The following is a 19437-nucleotide window of genomic DNA, read 5'->3' as shown; positions in this document are numbered from 1 at the left end:
GTGTTAATCAGGTGGTTTTGCAATTCATACTCTGACATCCCTATGGTATGCACATCCATTGTTGAATGTGGTGCTTCACCTTTGATATTGGAGTTGTAATCTGCGAACTTGTTTGTGCAAGTATGCACAAGTACATCCCTGCAATGCAAATGAATTGTCCCCCCAGCAACCTCTTTATTAGTCTGTATTAAGTATGCACAAGCACTAAAATGGCACAATTAATTATTTTGCCTAGCAATCACTTCAGCAGTTTGACCATGTATACAAAAGAACGTCCTTGACACACAAATGAATTATTTCTCCAGTGATCACTTGAGTAACATCTTGTAGTATGTACAAACACTAAAAGGAAACATTCACCCAATTGACCCCTTCAGTAACATGTCTGAGTATGCACAAGCACCAAAATGAAACATTCACCCAAGCAATCCCTTCAGTAATGTGCCCTAGTATGTACAAGCACTAAAAGGAAACATTCACCCAAGTGACCCCTTCAGTAATATGTCCCAGTATGTACAAGCACTAAAAGGAAACATTCACCCAAGTGACCCCTTCAGTAACATGTCTGAGTATGCACAAGCACCAAAATGAAACATTCACCCAAGCGACCCCTTCAGTAATATGTCCTAGTATGCGCAAGCACTTAAATGAAACATTTCCCCATCCAACCCCTTCAGTAAAATCTCTAGGTATGCACAAGGACTGAAATGAAACATTTCCCCAAGTAACCTCTTCAGTAATATGTGCAGGCATGGACAAGCACTGAAATGAAACATTCATCCAAGCGACCCCTTCAGTAATATGTCCTAGTATGTACAAGCACCAAAATGAAACATTCACCCAAGCGACCCCTTCAGTAATATGTCCTAGTATGTGCAAGCACTTAAATGAAACATTTCCCCATCCAACCTCTTCAGTAAAATCTCTAGGTATGCACAAGGACTGAAATGAAACATTTCCCCAAGTAACCTCTTCAGTAATATGTGCAGGCATGGACAAGCACTGAAATGAAACATTCACCCAAGCGACCCCTTCAGTAATATGTGCAGGCATGGACAAGCACTGAAATGAAACATTCATCCAAGCGACCCCTTCAATAATATGTCCATGTTCACACAAGCACTGAAATGAAACACTCACCCAAGCGACCCTTTCAGTAATATGTCCAGGTACACATAAGCACTGAAATGAAATATTCACCCAAGTACCCACTTCAGTAATATGTCCAGGTATGCATAAACATCAGAATGAAACATTTACCCAAGTGACCCCTTCAGTGAAAATGTCGAAATGTACAGAAGCACCAACTCGGCTCCCCTTGCATATCCATATTCTGACTGAAAGTTGCTGCCACCTCCATAACTTTAGGACTATTTACACATTTTGTGTGCAAATGAGTTCATTATAGATTCATGTCTTTGAATCAGACTTGTGCATACATGTAAAGCCCCTTAACAGGGTAGTAGCTGTTCTATTGCTTATGTATTAATCAAGTTATGCATTTCTGATGGGGAGGCATGTTTACAAAAAGTCCTTTACATTTCCTTAGTCATCCCTAAAGTCTGACATTTGCATAACCTCGTAGCACTGCTCTTTGTGGATCACCACTACAAAAATGCGAAGCCCTGGACGATGAATACTGCCCTACATATTAAGTTTTGTGGGGGTTTTGCACTGTGTCTTGGCAGCTGGAGACCCTTCCTCCTGCTCTTTTCCCTGCTTGCTGAGTGCCAGGCTAGAATGTTTCCTTTGCTTTTCTTTTTTTTAAATAGTTAAATAAGTCGACTATTGTGCAGTAGTCAGTCTTGTTGTTTCACTATAATATGTTGCTTCTTTCTGACTTGATAAGAGCTAACCCAGCATAATTTGTGTTTATTAGACTGAGTGCAGCTGATCCTATCATGTTTCATCCTATACATTTGCAGGGTGTTTCTTTTGTGTGGTGTAGTGGGGGAAATTACTCCATTATGCTGTAGCATGTTTTCTCTGCCAAAATTTTCTTGCAACTTTCTGTAAACATCATTTAATGTGAAACGTTAATCAGTCTTGATCCTGAAGAATGGCAGGAGAATCTGTCATGCTGTCATCGTAATGAAAAGGTTCTCAAGTGTAAGAACCCAGTATTTGTCCCAGAATTATATGAGTATGCCAGCATTCTGGATTGTCAGATTCGAGGCTTGAAGCTGTTTTTGTGGTATTTTAATGCTTGTGACCTTTTTGGTTTGTTTACAAAATTTCTGCAAGCCAAACATGGTTTTATTTATTTTTATTTATTTTTTCATTTGATTGGGTGTCAGTTGTCTTTTTCATCCATGACTTGGGTCACAAGCCAGTGGTAAGTACAAAACCTAAGCAAAGACAATGAACCAGTCAACATATGTCTTAAATTTTATTGGGCAGATGTGTAATTTCCTAGGCCTTTTTAATTTCAATTACAGGAAATAGAAATTTAGTGCTTTGCAATGTAAAGCAATGGCTTTGTTTCTGACTGTAAAACTTATGTTATTGTACAGTTAGGTATAAAATGCTATAACAAAGTAAAACTAAAATTTAACTGTGTCTTGCTTGTGTTTCTAACTCCAAATAAATTGTCTTTTGAGTATGTATAACATATGCTAAGTAGAGAGTCTCTAAAATTTTATTACTGATTATGTATGTAGTTTGAGAGGTCTAGGGAAAAGCTGGTAAAAACAGAAAGGGTTCATACATACAGCATCAGTGTTAGTATTCTGGAGGCTCCCAGCCACACCTCTCAGATGTCCATAATTTTGCTAACTGCCATGATTTTATCACAGATTTTTGCCCTGTCCCTATTAAAATGTCTGATTTTTTTGTAAATTACTCTGTATTACAGTCTGTTGCCAGACATCAGGTTCTTACTTTTTATTGTTCAGAAAAGGCATATTGATGAAAAACCTCTTCTCTTAACTTTTTTAAAGTGAGTTAGGGTGATATTTAAAAAAATGACCATAATTTTGGCTATGACAACAACCGAACAAAGACATTCATAGGTATGGTCCCAGCAAGCTTCATTTTGCATGATCCTGTAAGTGTTGCTCCCACAAGACAGCAATATATTTACAGATCTACAAATATTCAAATACTTTTCTATAGTCATAAATGCTGCATGTGTACATATACATTTTCTGAAATATTCACTGTTTTTTAGATGCAGTGTTTTACAATGTTTTTAATTTTCAGATGCATGTGTATGTGTACTATATGAAGGTACCCATTCATTGATGCACACTTTGGTTATTTTTCATTTGTTCTAGTCCCACAATGATATTTTCAGACCATTAATCATTAAAACTGTGCTAGACATATCAGACTACTGTCCTGCAAAAAACTGAGATTTATTACAACTTCCAAAAACTAAAGCTGACTTTTAAATGGGAAGTAGTTGAAGCTTTTTTAATTTCAGAACTTTATTTTTAAATGTAAATTCTGGGTATATATTATGCACCCCTTTCAACATATGAATATCTGGTTTAGTCAATATGCTGAATGCCCAGACACAAGCAGTTCCACATTTCTGACAATGCTTCAGTCAGTGCAAAGTGCCTTAGACATGACTGCTCTAAATATTCCAAGGATCACTTAATGTCAGATTTGCATGATATACATTAACTTCAGTCCTAAAATTATGGGGACCACATATCAAAATACTTAGATGGAATATAAACAAAGAAAAAAGGGATCTGGTAACAGATAACATCTGAAAACAGTCTTCTTACTTGGCCCATTTCCCTAACTGCTGGGCAAGCTGTAAATCCCACATAATAGCTTATTTACTTGTTTGTCTTTACATTACACTAAAGAAATGCCTAATGTCTGAACAGAAGTTCATATATTCCACTGCTGTTTTTGATCCTACAACCTCCTCATAAAGTTTGTTCCATTGCTCCTAATCATCAACATAATGCACTCTCTCTGGGAAATAAGATCTCCTTAATCTCTCCACGCTGCCATCCATCTTGCCACTTTAGGTTCTGGCTTTCTGACCTACTACATCTCAACAGCCAAAAGATTGCAAATACTTGTGTATTCCTGAAACATGCAGAAAACATTCACTACTAGCTTCCTCCATCTGCCTTTTTTTCAAGCTGTGTTAATTTCTTCTAGTATTCCTTTTTATGACCTCTGATGTAGAATGTGTTCCATAGTTCTTAACATGTAAGCTGCTGTTGCATTCTGTGATCCTTATGATAATGAGGTCTGCATAAGTGCATCCAGTACTCTTGATGGGATCTTACAGTTCACCTGCATATAGGGACAACAACAAATTGTTTTCTGCTGGTGATTCCACTTCTAGTTTCCTACCAGCCTTCCTCATTGCAGATGGTCAGCCCCATGAGTCTTGACAACTGTCATGACTGCAACAGTGAATAGTATGGTGAATATAGTACAGTTCTGTAAAGAACTTACCACAACTGGAGATATTCAAGTGTAATCACTGATGCTCCCTTACGTCCTTTCCACCAACCCCCACCTGTTTATTTTTGGGCATTGTGAGGTTGGGGTGGGTATGCCACTCATCCTACCACACCACATTCCCTCTCTATCCCTTTACTTTGAACCTGAAGAAGCAGACTGGGGCATTGTGGCTGGGTCACTATCACTTGGAGATGATTCTCCCAGGTGTACCTGTGCACTTTTGGTGCCTCTGTACAGGGCAAGTAAGAGCTGAGGATGGTGTCAGCTGATTCCACTCTTAAACCACAGATGTCAGTAAGCTTGTGGCAATTTTCTACACTTCCTCAGGGTCATATAATGCTATAAATATCAACAGATGGGGCAGAGAGAGACTGAGAACTCGTGGTTGACCTAGAAATGCCAAATTACATGTTAAGGAATTTGATGCCCCTTGGTCCATCTAGAATGGAGGGAAAGCTGTATGATATATAAAGTGTCACTAAAGAAGAAAAACAGTACAAAGACGATGAAACACAGTATAATATAAACAAGTAGAAAAAGTAGATGCTGGAGTGATGCTAAGCTGTAAAACACGAAACACATCCAATATATAGCAGAAAATCAGTTTATTCCAATGACAAGGTAAGTGCTTTCACCCAGAAGAGCTTCATCAGACCATATTGAGTAGAAACTAGTTGTTTGCTTGTTTCGTAAGGATTATATATATATATATATATATATATATATATATATATATTTTTTTTTTTTTATATATAACTTGTGTGTTCTATTGTCTGGCACTTTAAAAGTAAATTGGTGTGTGTTTCCCGCCACATGGAAACTTTTTGAAATTGGAGAATGAATATGGTCTGATGAAGCCCTTCTGGGTGAAAGCACTTACCTTGTCATTGGAATAAACTGATTTTCTGCTATATATTGGATGTGTTTCATGTTTTGCAGCTTAGCATCGCTCCAGCATCTACTTTTTCTGCTTGTTCTTATTACTGGATTGGTTTTGGCTGTTGGAACATTAACTCCGTGCAAGCATCTTTTTTACAGTATAATATAACACAAGGCAATAGCTCTTTGAATGATAAGGGGACAGTAAAAACAGTTACAAAACCGTGCAACTCTGTACAGTATAGCAGAATACAGTGCAACATGAAACCATACGTATTACAATACTAAATATATGTAAAGAAATGCATCTCAGTGAAAAATAGCATATGACTGTAATGTAAGGATCAACTGAGCAGCAGGTATGGATTTTGCATGAAAGCAATGTAATAGTTTGAGTGCCTAAGCCACAGGCAGGAATGGTAATGCACTTAATGCATTACCAATATATTAGTGTATGCTTGAGCAGCAAAAAAGAGTATTGCAAAATAATTAACTCAAAGCTGTAGCTACAACTGTCTGTAAGACACAGTGGTGGTTAAAATGTCACAGGATTCTGTGAGAAGGATAATACAATAGGCAAAATGTTAGAGTGATTTGGTACTTTAGGCAGGGATGCCACAACACAATATTCCAGGCTGCGGTAATAAATACATGCAGAAAAACAGACACAGTACAACGAGGTATGTGATACTATATCAGCAAGGATACAAAATAACAAGGCAGGAAGCATTAGTCAAAGCATACCTGCAATGTAGCATGGCAGTAAATGATGGGCTACACTTGAGAAATACACAGGAGGACATTAAATTCAATGTCACTAGCAGACTGAAGGTCCTGCAAACTGCTACCACATGCATTCAGGTGCAGCTGACTGTTGGCAAGTACAATGGTGTACTAGTTCAGGGAATGGGTTTTGGGAGGAACAAGACAGTTACTAAGATGTGTATTTTCTACTGTCATATGGTACTGTGTTGTATATTCCACAAACTCACTGCACTAAGCACAGCACTTTCCAGATGCTATGGGACTGTTTTTCAAATATAATCCAGTAACAGAGTTCAAATAAATTTTATTTATTTATTTATTTAGTTATTGACATTTGATTACTCTTACAAGTCTGACTGGGTAGGTGCCCATTTTTCAGCGGAGGCCCAGGGAGAAAACATCCAGTGTGGGATTCAACAAACTCTGTAGGTTCCATGCCGATTCTACATGGAGTGTATTTGCATACATGATACTTTGCATTGCGCAATCTTGCTTCATGAATATGAATAATGTGCAGTGCGCCTACGAAAGGTTTTGCTGCTCATCCCAGTGTTACTGGCTGTGAAACCTGCAAAGTGAATGTGGTTCATTGCAGGACAAAGGGCAGTCATGCATTTTCTGAAAGCTATGAAGTATGGAACATAAATATTTCATTATATATTGACTGCAATCTTCAGTGGTTTCACAATAAACCACCCAGTTTATAAGGAACAGCCCAAACATATGATACAATATCTGAACATTCTGCAAAACTGTGGACAGTCTGCCTTTTGTGTTTTAATTAACTCTTTTATCCTTTTTTAATGTATTTTTTTATGGCAGTGTTTGCGGGATGCACTGCTTGGCATAAACATGTTTAGCTATGCATAGCTGGTTTGCATGAAGTGCAGCAGCATACAAACTGGAGGAATGGGCCACCTAGGTTACAGACAGGACCCAGACAGCCACACATGTGAATCGGATGCATTCAATTAATATTGTACATCGCACAAGCATGGTAAGTGGCATTACTGTTAACAGTGAGAACCTTACAATAACTACTAAGATAGTAGATATCCATCTCACTAATCCCATGGCAGTAGATGTTAAGTGTAGGGGTGGAGTATAGATGGTATGGGGTTTCAGTACAGAATGTGCAAGTTTTGTTTTACTGTTGTGAGATTGCAGATTATAGCAAGTGCAAGATACAACTGTTTTTTCAATATTCTTGTTGTAATACCTGCAAGTGTGGAAGAACCATATAGATGGTACATTTGACTAGTCTATTTACCATCCCCTCATCCCCCTGACCTTTGTACAATAAGAGTTTATTCATCTATTTAGATACTTTTTATTCTAGTATTCTATAGGCAAACTCAATCTGAGGTCAGTTAGGGCTTGGCAGGGGGTTATGGGTAGAGGGAGGAGCTAGGAGCTCGGATCCTAAGCTTTTGAAATGCCGGCTCGGATCCGAGGTCGGATCCGAAACCCACAGGTTGTATCCAAATGAAGTCACCTACTCAGATGGAACGTTATGGTGAGTACATAACTTCTAATTCATATATTCCACTGCTGTTTTTGATCCTACAACCTCATCATAACGTTTGTTCCATTGCTCCTAATCATCAACATAATGCACTCTCTCTGGGAAATAAGATCTCCTTAATCTCTCCACTCTGCCATCCATCTTGCCACTTTAGGTTCTGGCTTTCTGACCTACTACATCTCAACAGCCAAAAGATTGCAAATACTTGTGTATTCCTGAAACATGCAGAAAACATTCACTACTAGCTTCCTCCATCTGCCTTTTTTTCAAGCTGTGTTAATTTCTTCCAGTATTCCTTCTTATGACCTCTGATGTAGAATGTGTTCCATAGTTCTTAACATGTAAGCTGCTGTTGCATTCTGTGATCCTTATGATAATGAGTTCTGCATAAGTGCATCCAGTACTCTTGATGGGATCTTACAGTTCACCTGCATATAGGCACAACAACAAATTGTTTTCTGCTGGTGATTCCACTTCTAGTTTCCTACCAGCCTTCCTCATTGTAGATGGTCAGCCCCATGAGTCTTGACAACTGTCATGACTGCAACAGTGAATAGTATGGTGAATATAGTACAGTTCTGTAAAGAACTTACCACAACTGGAGATATTCAAGTGTAATCACTGATGCTCCCTTACGTCCTTTCCACCAACCCCCACCTGTTCATTTTTGGGCATTGTGAGGTTGGGGTGGGTATGCCACTCATCCTACCACACCACATTCCCTCTCTATCCCTTTACTTTGAACCTGAAGAAGCAGACTGGGGCATTGTGGCTGGGACACTGTCACTTGGAGATGATTCTCCCAGGTGTACCTGTGCACTTTTGGTGCCTCTGTACAGGACAAGTAAGAGCTGAGAATGGTGTCAGCTGGTTCCACTCTTAAACCACAGATGTCAGTAAGCTTGTGGCAATTTTCTACACTTACTGTTGTGAGATTGCAGATTATAGCAAGTGCAAGATACAACTGTTTTTTCAATCTTCTTCTTGTAATACCTGCAAGTGTGGAAGAACCATATAGATGGTACATTTGACTAGTCTATTTACACAAGTGCCTGTATACCTAATGAGCTAGAAAATGGATTGCTCACCACTGTAGCACATCTCTTACTATTGTGCAAACATGGTGCCTGGCATTGCACACCCTCGCTTACAGTATTTGGACGATGGTAAGAGATGTGCAACATTATCATATGTTGCAAATCCAAAATATGCACACTCTCAGTAAGCATGAGACATGCAGTAGGTGGGAAACAGTACCACATAAACTGCAATTGGTGAGAAATGCTCATTAGACATTGAGCTTGAACTATGACAGGCATGTCTGGAGTTGCTGGAGGGGGTATGCACTTTTGGGCACAGTTTTCTGAGGTGTTCAGGAGTCCAAAATTTTTGTTGGACACCTAGTTAGGGATCATGGGCCCAGGTTGCTGCAGCAGGTCTTTACTGGCTCAAAATATAAATCTGAAGCCGGGAAAAGTGTTGTCAGGGCCTTAACTAGTGCGACAGGTATCCCTTGCACAGGTGAGCAATGTGGAAATACTTTTGATGACCTCTGGAGGAGGAAGTGGAACACCCTCAACCTTTTGATCAGGAAATGTCGGGCAGGGGACTCCCCACAGAATGTGCAAGTATCAATTTCAGTGAATAATTGTAAGAGTTAAAAGCTGAATGTAGTCAAGACTGGTATTCATAATGGTGTTCCGTTCTGTTTTTTTTTTTCCATAGCTGCTGAGGAGAGAGTCTCAAATGTTCAATCACATGCTGTGTGTCTAGTAAGGATGCGAGAAGCATGTGGTATGTATGCATCAAAACAGTACTCTCTCAATAGTATTTTAATAATGATAATTTGTGTAGTAATTTTGTAGCATTAAAAGTTAAGGAATGCTTAGTTGGTATTTAATAGAGTTGTATCAAACTGAGCATGCATATTCCACCTGTAAAATAAACTATGCATGCTGTAGTCTGTAGCACAAAGCAAGTGTGCCATATTCTCAAATAGCAGTAGGCATGCATCTCTAAACTGTAAAAGGAAAAGTATGCATGCAGTAGTCTGTAGGACAAAAAACAGTACAGTATTTTAGCATAGTCATCGATTGCGGTTTAAAAAAGTACACTTCCCAAATATACAATGCTGTTAGGTTTTCATCATTATTGGAATGCAAATTAATGCTCTTCTCTAATACACATAAATCCACATTTTGAAGTGTGATAGTTATTATGGAGTGTCTAAAATATAGTTAGATGGTACTGGTTTCCAATCCAACTATATAATACTTAGAACTGGTTTTGCTGTAGCCACTTATTAATTCATGATTTGCACCATTGTGCAATATTTCTTTAAAGAAAAGAAATGGGGAAAACAGGAAAGTGGTGAAGTGGGGAGCAAGCAGAGAAATGCACAAAGTGAAAACAAGGCAGGAATGTTCAGGAAGGCTGTAAGAAAGAACCATAGCTATCAATTTCTTCCAGAATAAAACATACAAATATGGCTGAATTTGGACTGTCACCTCCAGAGAGAGAGGGGTGACCACATCACAATCAGTTGTATAGAGAATTTGACAGGTTTATGTGTGTCACAAAGACATGTACAAAATAGAAAGCTATGTATGGGAAGATTTTTTTTCTGTGGGACAGGTGCTCATTTTTTTTTTGAGAGAGAGAGAAGAATGTTGGGGAAGAGCTCTTTGGTGAGCTGGGTGAAGTAAGTTAGGCAGGTGAGGAAGCAACTGCAGATAGACAAGACAAACAAGACACAAGACTGGGATGATGAAGGACACATGAGGTGGGTGAACATGGTTGGGGTGAGGGTAGGGATATCAGGAACCCATGGACATCAAGTTGGGTGACAGTGAGAATTGAGTCCTCACCCACTGGACTGTCATCACTGTCACCTCACTGCACTGATGGCTACAGTGTCTGACATCTGCATCTACTTCTGTTATTTAATACAGTTATGGAGAGCAGTGTCTCCAGCTGGTCTAGGCATGCACCAACAGTGTAGTGCACAATCCTCTGCACCATCCCTGGCAGTTCATCATAGGTTATAAACTCACTCCCTCTGCCACTGCACCTGAAGGGAGCCATAGGTCTGTCCTCCAGGGCAGAACTACCTGAGTGACCTGGTAGTGCAGGTGTGTACCAGATGTGCTGGGCATTGGTGCTGTAGTCGGTGGAGTCAGGGGAGGTGGATCCTGTGGGACAGTCCTACCCTGCTGTGCTGTGGGAAAAACAGAAAATAAAAAGTAAACAACCCCCCAAAATGATAAACCCTCCCCCCTCCAAAAAAAATAAAAAAGAGAGAAAAGGGTTTGGATGAGAGAGAAAAAAGGGAGAATGTTAGCATACTTATATGTGATATGCAAAACACTGATACAATTATTTTACCTCATTCTTATTCTGTTACCTTTACTTTTAATACTACATACTCCTAACAAATACCTTTGTTTGCTGTTCAGACTACCCAACTTCTAACAGATGTACAATATACTACAGATTGTAGTTAGCAATCCTTGATGTGTGCATACATTGCACACATGCGTGGTCCAAATATATTGATTGCAGTTTACAGCAAGCCAGTGGTGACACTGCTTTACAGCTCTGATGTTACACTGCAATACTGATGAAACCTTAACATATTTAATATATTATATATATTTAATATACTTGGGAGGTGTAGATTTTGATGCCTATGTCTACTTTGTAATAATGAACTATCGTTTTGCCCTCCAGAGTAATATATGCATACTTCCCTGTTACAGTTAAGAAAAGAATGCTCCATTTGATGCAATTGTATAAGTAACAAATAAATGCGATGTAACTTTTAATGCTAAAATAACCCCACTGTTGGGATGCATACATATACCACATGTGTCTCACATCCATGCCAATCTAGAGGTATGGATTCATGCATTCACTACCTGGTTTGTGATGGCTGCAGAAAAAAATGGAACACAACAGCATACCATTAACCATGCCAGTCCTAACTATATCCAGCATTTAACTCTAACAAGTAGTCTCTGTAAGTGATACTTAAACATTTGTGTGGGCCTACATTCCTCAATCCAGTGGTCAAGGGTACCCTCTTTCTGATCCTGAGGTCTCTGTAGTGGTTCCTACATTATTCACCAGTGTGGAGGATAACTATAGCACTGGTCAGAGTCTGGGACAGACTATTCCATGCCTCTGCCTTGTAATCCAAATCACGATAGTTCCTCTGCAACCTTTGGATTCCTGGAGACCCTATCTTTGAGCATAGAATTTCAAACATTCACCAGGAAGACCAAACATGCCTATCACAGATCAAGACCAGTATAGAATGATGCTTCCCTGCCAATTGCAGGTATCCTGCTTACTTAGACTGCACACATTCTGGATTTGCAACATTTGAAAGTGTTGCACATCACTTAGTATAGTGCAAACATGTTGTGCGGCAGTGCACACTACTAGGAATTGTGTTTGTGCAATGGCCAATGGTATTAATTGAATGCATCCGGTGTATGTGTATGGCTGTCTGGGTCATGTTTGCTATGTAGGTGGCCAATTCATCTGGCTTGTGCACTGCTACTCTATGTGCAAACCAAACATGCTTAGCCAAAGCTGTTTGTGCTGAGCAGAGCATCATGCAAACAGTGCCCCCCCCAAAAAGGTATAAAAAATGGAGAATTAGTTGAAATGTGGAAAATCAGTCTATGACATACACAGTAGAAACTGTTAGTATACATGAGATATGACTGCATAAGTCTGGATCCCAACTCTCACTGCAATGCACTGTCACAAAACAGGAGGGGTGAACTTATCCATGTTTGCCCCACAAAAACCTTTGCACCAAATACATGATGTAATTCCTCACACAACCAAGTGCAACTGAATGTATACTAATATCAAGGCATGACCTGATATTTGTAAATGCATTCTATGTAATATATTTGGATATACTGCATGGTTAACAGAACCTGTTATGATTATTCCTTGCAAATATATAGCTGTGTCCTACCTTTCTGTATTTCTTGGTCATTCATCAGTTATCTGACCAGTACTTAGAGACATACAGTGTGTAAGCCAGTCTATATAATTTACCTTAAAATGTTTGAGGGTATTCACTGGGGACAGTATGATATGCAATTGCCATCAAATTAATGGAAGGTTGAATGCCACAAATAAGCATAGACTGCTACTTTGGGGGTGGGGATCAAAGGTGGGTTCCTATCATAAGTTCATATGTAGGTACTAGGCTATTCGTCCTAGGGCCTATATAAGCCTAGCCAAATGGTACCCTGGCTTTTGCCACCCAAGAAAAAGGGTATAATATTCTTTCAAGGGGGTGGACCCAGGCTGAGCTACTGTTATGACACAAAAACAAGGCTATGTTGCTCTTTTTTACTCTTCTCATTTTGCATCTTGCCGGTTTGATATTGTGAGGGTGGTGAAGCTGGAAACTGCTATGTGTCTCATTACTTTCAAACTTCTCTGTTATGATTTCCCATTTCAAATGTATGTTGCTAAACTGAGGACATTCAGTGATCATCTTTACTTTGGGGAGATATCAATGTGTGAATCTTTGAGGCCTGAGGCCTATTACTTTCTTATGGACACACACAAGTTAAATAAGTGTCTGCTGTCACGTGACATTAATTTCTGTACAAATCTCCCACCTTGTAGTTGCTTACTGTACCAAGTGATGAAATACAAGGACATGTCTAATATTATACAATACAGTACATGTTTAGGACTTACCTTGTAAATGCAGCAGTTGACACAGTGTTAGTTCAGGGCAGACTGTGATGGAAGAAGTACACAGGCAATACATGGGAAGGTAAAGGCTGTGGCTCTAAGTTGAGGCTGTCAGAGGTTGAAAGGTTTCTGCGTTTTGTCCCTGTCTACCCTGTAGCACTCTACAATGCCCATGTCATGTATGTTGTGATAAGTTAAATGTGGCTTGAAAACTCTTCTCTGTCTCAGCCTAGGCTTATTGGCAGCAGCAGTAGCATTGCCTGCAGCCTGTAGCACATAAAAATGGAATAAAGCAGCAGCACCTCCTAACATTCTGTCTGCATAGACTTTGTGTCTGTACTCCACTACTTTTGAAGTCCACAGTAAAAACCAACATGGAGTCTAAATGGTTGCTTTTTAACTTTGTGAATAGCTCCACCAGATTGGTTGATTAGTATGCAGTTCAGCTGCTTATGCTGTAATTAGCATCACTGAAACACATCTATTAATAATCTACTCCTTTATAAAAAGACAAATGTGTAGCTAGCCAAACTGATAGTGAGGATGCTTGTTACATGTTCAGCAAAGCAAACTATTTTCCAAGCTATCTTTAAAGAGGAGTATTGAACTCCAGCAGGTATGCTGTCATTGTTTTACCTATATAATGCATATGCTGGAATATATTAATGAATAATGTGAAACAAAGCCTTTTACACTGTTGTCTGTATGCATTAGTTAGAAGTGTACTGATGGCATGGCCATGCTTGTCAAGCCATTTCAGAGGTACAACTGATTGACCATACATGAAAATAGTAAGCTGTGTGATACATATGTACAAATGTTTTAGGGACAGGTCCATTGAATGCATGTTTAGCATTTCCAATGTGTTTTATTAGCAAAATGGTTCATATGTTTGTTCTTTAGTGGGTGGGGGAAGCAGAGAGAAGCTTCTGTTATGTCACAAACTAGAAGGGAGTGTTCTTTTGGGGGTGGCACACTTGAGTTACTGCTATGGCACATACAAGGATATGTTGCCCTTGCTTCTCTCCTATTTTGGCATCCGGCCTGTTAGTATTTCACATATATCGTATATGTTATGTTTTTCCAGTGGGTACTACTGACTGCCTACCTTAACTGTTTTATCTGGTAACAGTTACTTTGTAGTTATGTTATAGTTAAGTGTATTATCATTGTTGTGTGTTTTAGGACCAAAAATGTCATCGAGGTTCAGACCCCCGATCAGTGAGGCAGAAAGCATGATAATAGTGGACACACTACATCAACATGATGCATTCCTTCTTGGAAGGGGTTGTTCCAATATGCCAGAAAAGCTGAGGATATGGCAACAAATTGTTGGTGACATAAATGCCATGGGGTGGTCACATCCATACTTATGAGCAGATGGACCACAAGGCCACTGACATGCTCACATCTGTATGGAAGAGTACAGTTGCTGTTGCCTGACACCAGAGGGTAACTGGGGGTGGGCCTGCAACAGAGCCACCTCCCACCCCCAGTGATGAATTCCTGGTGAATCTTCTGACACAGGACAACTCACACCAGAGTGACCCACAATATTGCCTTTATTCCAGGAAGAGATTCCAGGTAGGCTTTGTTATATGACCAGTTCAATACTGTTGTATAGTAAAACAACTGAAATAAAAGTTACTTCTATGTCACTTGTGTTTTGGGGGCAGGGGAGATTGAATATTAGTACAGTGATAAGCTCAATTTGGGTTTGTCAGCCACTTTCTTGATAAAGTAAAATGTTGTGCTGCTTGAGAGGACTACATGTAGTACCTCCTGTCTTACTGTTAAATGTGATGATGTTGGCCTTACCTGTTGCTTAACTTCTTTCAGAACCATTAGGAATGCAGCACCATAGGCCTCCTGCAGGTGGTAAGCCAAATCAAGTTATTTCAGTACTGTAGATCAATTTCTAGTAACCTAATGTGTCATTTTACATCTGCTGTGTGTATTACTGTACTGCCTGTAATAGTGGTAATGCTGTTAGTTGTTCAGCATATATTGCACCATAGTAGAGCAAGTATTAATGTATGCCCATGTTTCTCCCTTTTTATCACAGGTGATCATGACAGTGGGAGAGTGGGCCCTGTGCCCCTGATGTCATTGTCTCATCAGACAATGATGATGATGGTGATGAAACTGAGGCATAGTCAGGGGGAGCACAGGTTGAATCTGACACAGATATTGACATCCAGCCACCTCCTTCTTTTTCCACAGACACAGCCCATAGGTCTACATCTACCCAAATCCACTGAGTCCACATATATAGGACAGGTGGAGGGCACTGACAGTGAGCAGGGAAGTGTGGTTACTGTGGCTTCAGTGCCTGTTGAGTCAGCCTGTAGCCAAAGTGTTGCTGAGGTGCCATGCAGGAGGGTTGATAGGGGTGCTCGGAGGGGACCTGTTGTCCCTCCTCTACCTGCTGTAGGTGTCTCTTCCTGTGTCACTCAACATATGTTTAGGGCCATCAAGTAGGCACAGTCATGTTCAGAAAGGTGCTCCAGACAAATGCTCAGGATTGTGGATATGGCACAGTCTGACATGTGTGACTGCCTCCACTGTGTCACCAATTCCCTGAAGCAGATGAATGACATGTTGGAGCAAGGGCTGTCTGTGATAGACTGATGGGTGTCCTTTATGGAGCAAGCAGTGTCTGAGATGGAACATCTGCTGGAAGGGGAACAGCACCCTCATGGGTTTAAGTCGGCCACAGCATCTGCTGAGAGCCAACATGGCCATTCCTGATCACGATCCCATAGTGGCAGTACTTCTGCTGGTCCATCAGGGAATGTGCTGTCCACACCCAGACATGGCAGGCCATGGGATCATGATCCTTGGCATTCCTGTGAAGGGAGCATGTCCAGCAGACATCAGTTACACTCAGGTTGCAGCACTCCATCTGACCTTGGGCATGGAGGTGCCAGTGCAACTCCTGCCAGAGCCAATTCCTGTGTTTGGGAGTGACAACCATGAACTGCCACTTCTACCTTGCACAGCTCACACCTGTTTGATATATCAAGATGTAGAGCTAGCACTGAACTTAGATGTGTTAATGCCGACTTTCACACACCACTTTCACATGGAGGACCCCTACAGACATACACATAGCCTGCCTGATTCACTTTCTCCCTCACACACACTCACTGACCTTTTGTGTCAACTTATGCCACCTGCCCCCCAACACCCTGTGTAAGTGATAACTGTGCCATATTCCTGTTTTCTATTTTTTGGATTCAGAGATACAAAAGCTTTGTATCTGATGCACAGAGTGCATAGCTACATTAATGCCTCATATATCTGCATGTGTGTTGTTGAACTGATAATTGTTATATTTGCCCTGCCAAATGATACAGTGTATAGCATCATCATGACAATACTTTCTAGTGCATTATCTTGTAAGAGCTGTGACATCAGGCACTGCAATGTGTGTCATTAGTTCATAACCTTTCTGTTTAATATTTTCCATTACATATGTATGGTCCACATCATAAGACACGCCATCACATGCAGATCTTAGGATTGTATGACAGCACAATAAATTACAGTATAATGCTCTCTTTTCCAGGAACCTCACCAAACACATGCAGCAGCTGAACAGACCACATGGCTTTCTCATCAAGATAACACAGGGCCTACTAATCATGACATGATGCATGTATGTAAATTAACAGACATGTCAATGTCATCTTTCTGGTGTCGCACTACATTGTAGCTGTGATTCTAAGCCTATTACTTTGGTGTAAGCACTTGGGTTTTAGGCCAGTTGTCTTACATTATAAAGCTTTGTAGTCTACATTCTGGTGGGAGGAGATATTAGCCTCTGCCCTTCTGAGCTTGGAATTGCTGGTTGAATGCTTATTGTGGCTGTTGCTCTAAGTCTGTTTGTTATGGATTAAGCATGTGGCCTCCAAACCAGTTATTTTACATTACGAAGATTTGTGGTGTAGACTCTTGTGGCAGGGGAGGATAGCCTACACTTTTTTAAGCTGGAAATTGCTGGCTTACGGCTTATCATGTATGTTATTCTGAAAGTGTCTTACTTCTGGTTTAAGCACTTGTGTTCCATATCACTTATTTCACACTAGGAAGGTTTGTTGTCTACACCCTTGTTGGAGTATTCTACTGTATTGCTGCTTTATTTAAAATGTTTGTTCTTTTGTTGTGATTGCAATTTTCTGCACTTTGGATTTCTAGGACTTCTGCACTTTATAGCATAGGCTTGATTCAGGCTTGCTGAATCTAGACTGTTTGGTATCATTGGAGCACTAAAATCAGCCCTCTTAAAATAATAAGACCCCCCCCCGCACCCTTGTGGCACAACTGCTCAGCGAAGAACCCATCTGACTTAAGGATTGCTGGAATAAGGCACAAGACTCATTGCCCTTTCCGTTGTTTTACTTGTTTAAAATAGTTTAACTTTACTTGTATTCCATTGTGTTTTGGGATGTTTACACTCCGCTTACCGTAGCTGCTCAGAACCCTGTAGCAACTGAGGTGTGTGTTATGAAATGTTTACACATTTTTGTAACCCTAGCCCTCCACAGAATAGACACATTTTGTTGTCTTACACCAAATTCTGGTCTGTCTAGCCCACTCCCCACTAGTTACTGCAGTACATACCTGTCATAACGAATGAACAGTTTCCCGCCATGTCTCCAGGCACCCTGATGTACATGGGCATCCTGAGGCAACAGAACAATTACCTTGTATATACTGACAACCATTTTCTGCTAAACAAAGTAATACAACATGTGAGAGCTGTAGCTTTACAATGAATTTGGAATCAGTTATTTCACATAACAAACTAGATATCAAACATGTTGTCAGCACACACAATTCACCTGTTGCACATATACTCACAACACATAAACACACATATGCAGAGGTACTTGCTAGAAACCTAACTAAAGATCTGAGACCTCCCAGGTGCAAACCTACTGTGCAGACCCAACAGAATCCACTACACATAATAATACACCAGTGTCTCAGCCAATAAGCCCCTCAGGTAAAACACCTCAAAACCAAATGTTTTGCTCATAAGCAACTCCATAGGGAGATACACAGATGTCCCCCTCACCAGGTTGGACAAGGAGGTCACAGTCAGCTGCCTAACAGGTGCCAGGGTCCATCAGATCATGCACGCACTGAAGTCTCTCAACAAGTACCGTTATGACTTTGTCATAGTCTATGTTGCAGTGAATGACTGGAGACATACCTCACTGTACTATATGTAGGTGCTTGCCTCCCCCATAGTGGCCTTTTTAGGCAATGTCAGAAGTAAAGTCCCATTGTGAAAGGATCCACCACAGACAAACTCAATGTTATGCTGCCTAATGCAAGGAGTGTAAATCAGAAACTGGACTCACTGGAAGAACTCCTTACCTTAGAAGATGCCCATGTCTGTGCAGTCACACAGACATGGTTTTCATTAAAGACAAATACACCACAAGACTCATCAAAGATCTCTACTCTGTAGTGCTACTCCCAGTCCAACTAACTGTACATTAAACTTTCTTCCATATCATTGATAGCCACAGGTACCCCACCCTGAACCACAAGGACCACTCTGCCTACTTGCACCTAATTGAAGCACTCATTAGACAGCCAAACACCTTGGTCATATGTGATTTCAACTATTTTTCCATCAATTTGAAGTCATATATGTGTACAAACACTCACCCTAGGTTTCTGGACTTTAATACACATGCTGTGTAACGGTCTACACCCCCACAAGGGGCTTGAATCTCCTAGACTTACTACTGACCAACATAATGGTTCTCTGTACTAACCCCTGTGTGTTGGCCCCCCTGGTCAGGTCAGATCACAATTCAGTCTTGTTCACATTCACAATCGCACCCAAAACCCCCTGAATAGCAGAAAGAATGAAACATTTCTCCAAAGCAAATACAGGTTCCTAAATGATGCAATAAAGAGTTGCTACCACTGTCAACAATGACTGCTACAGAGAGGTGTACACAAATGGCCTGTATAAACTGCTATACAAATGTATAGAGTTGGCTGAATGTGAAGGGATCAAAACAATTTCCTCATAGAAAACAAGCCACCCTATTGAGCATCAAGCATACATAGGTTAT

Source organism: Protopterus annectens, chromosome 16.part0 (assembly GCF_019279795.1).
Source record: "Protopterus annectens isolate FY-2018-M chromosome 16.part0, PAN1.0, whole genome shotgun sequence".
Taxonomy (NCBI): Eukaryota; Metazoa; Chordata; order Ceratodontiformes; family Protopteridae; genus Protopterus; species Protopterus annectens.
The sequence above is the reverse complement of the archived record's forward strand: the minus strand, read 5'-3'. Positions refer to the sequence as shown.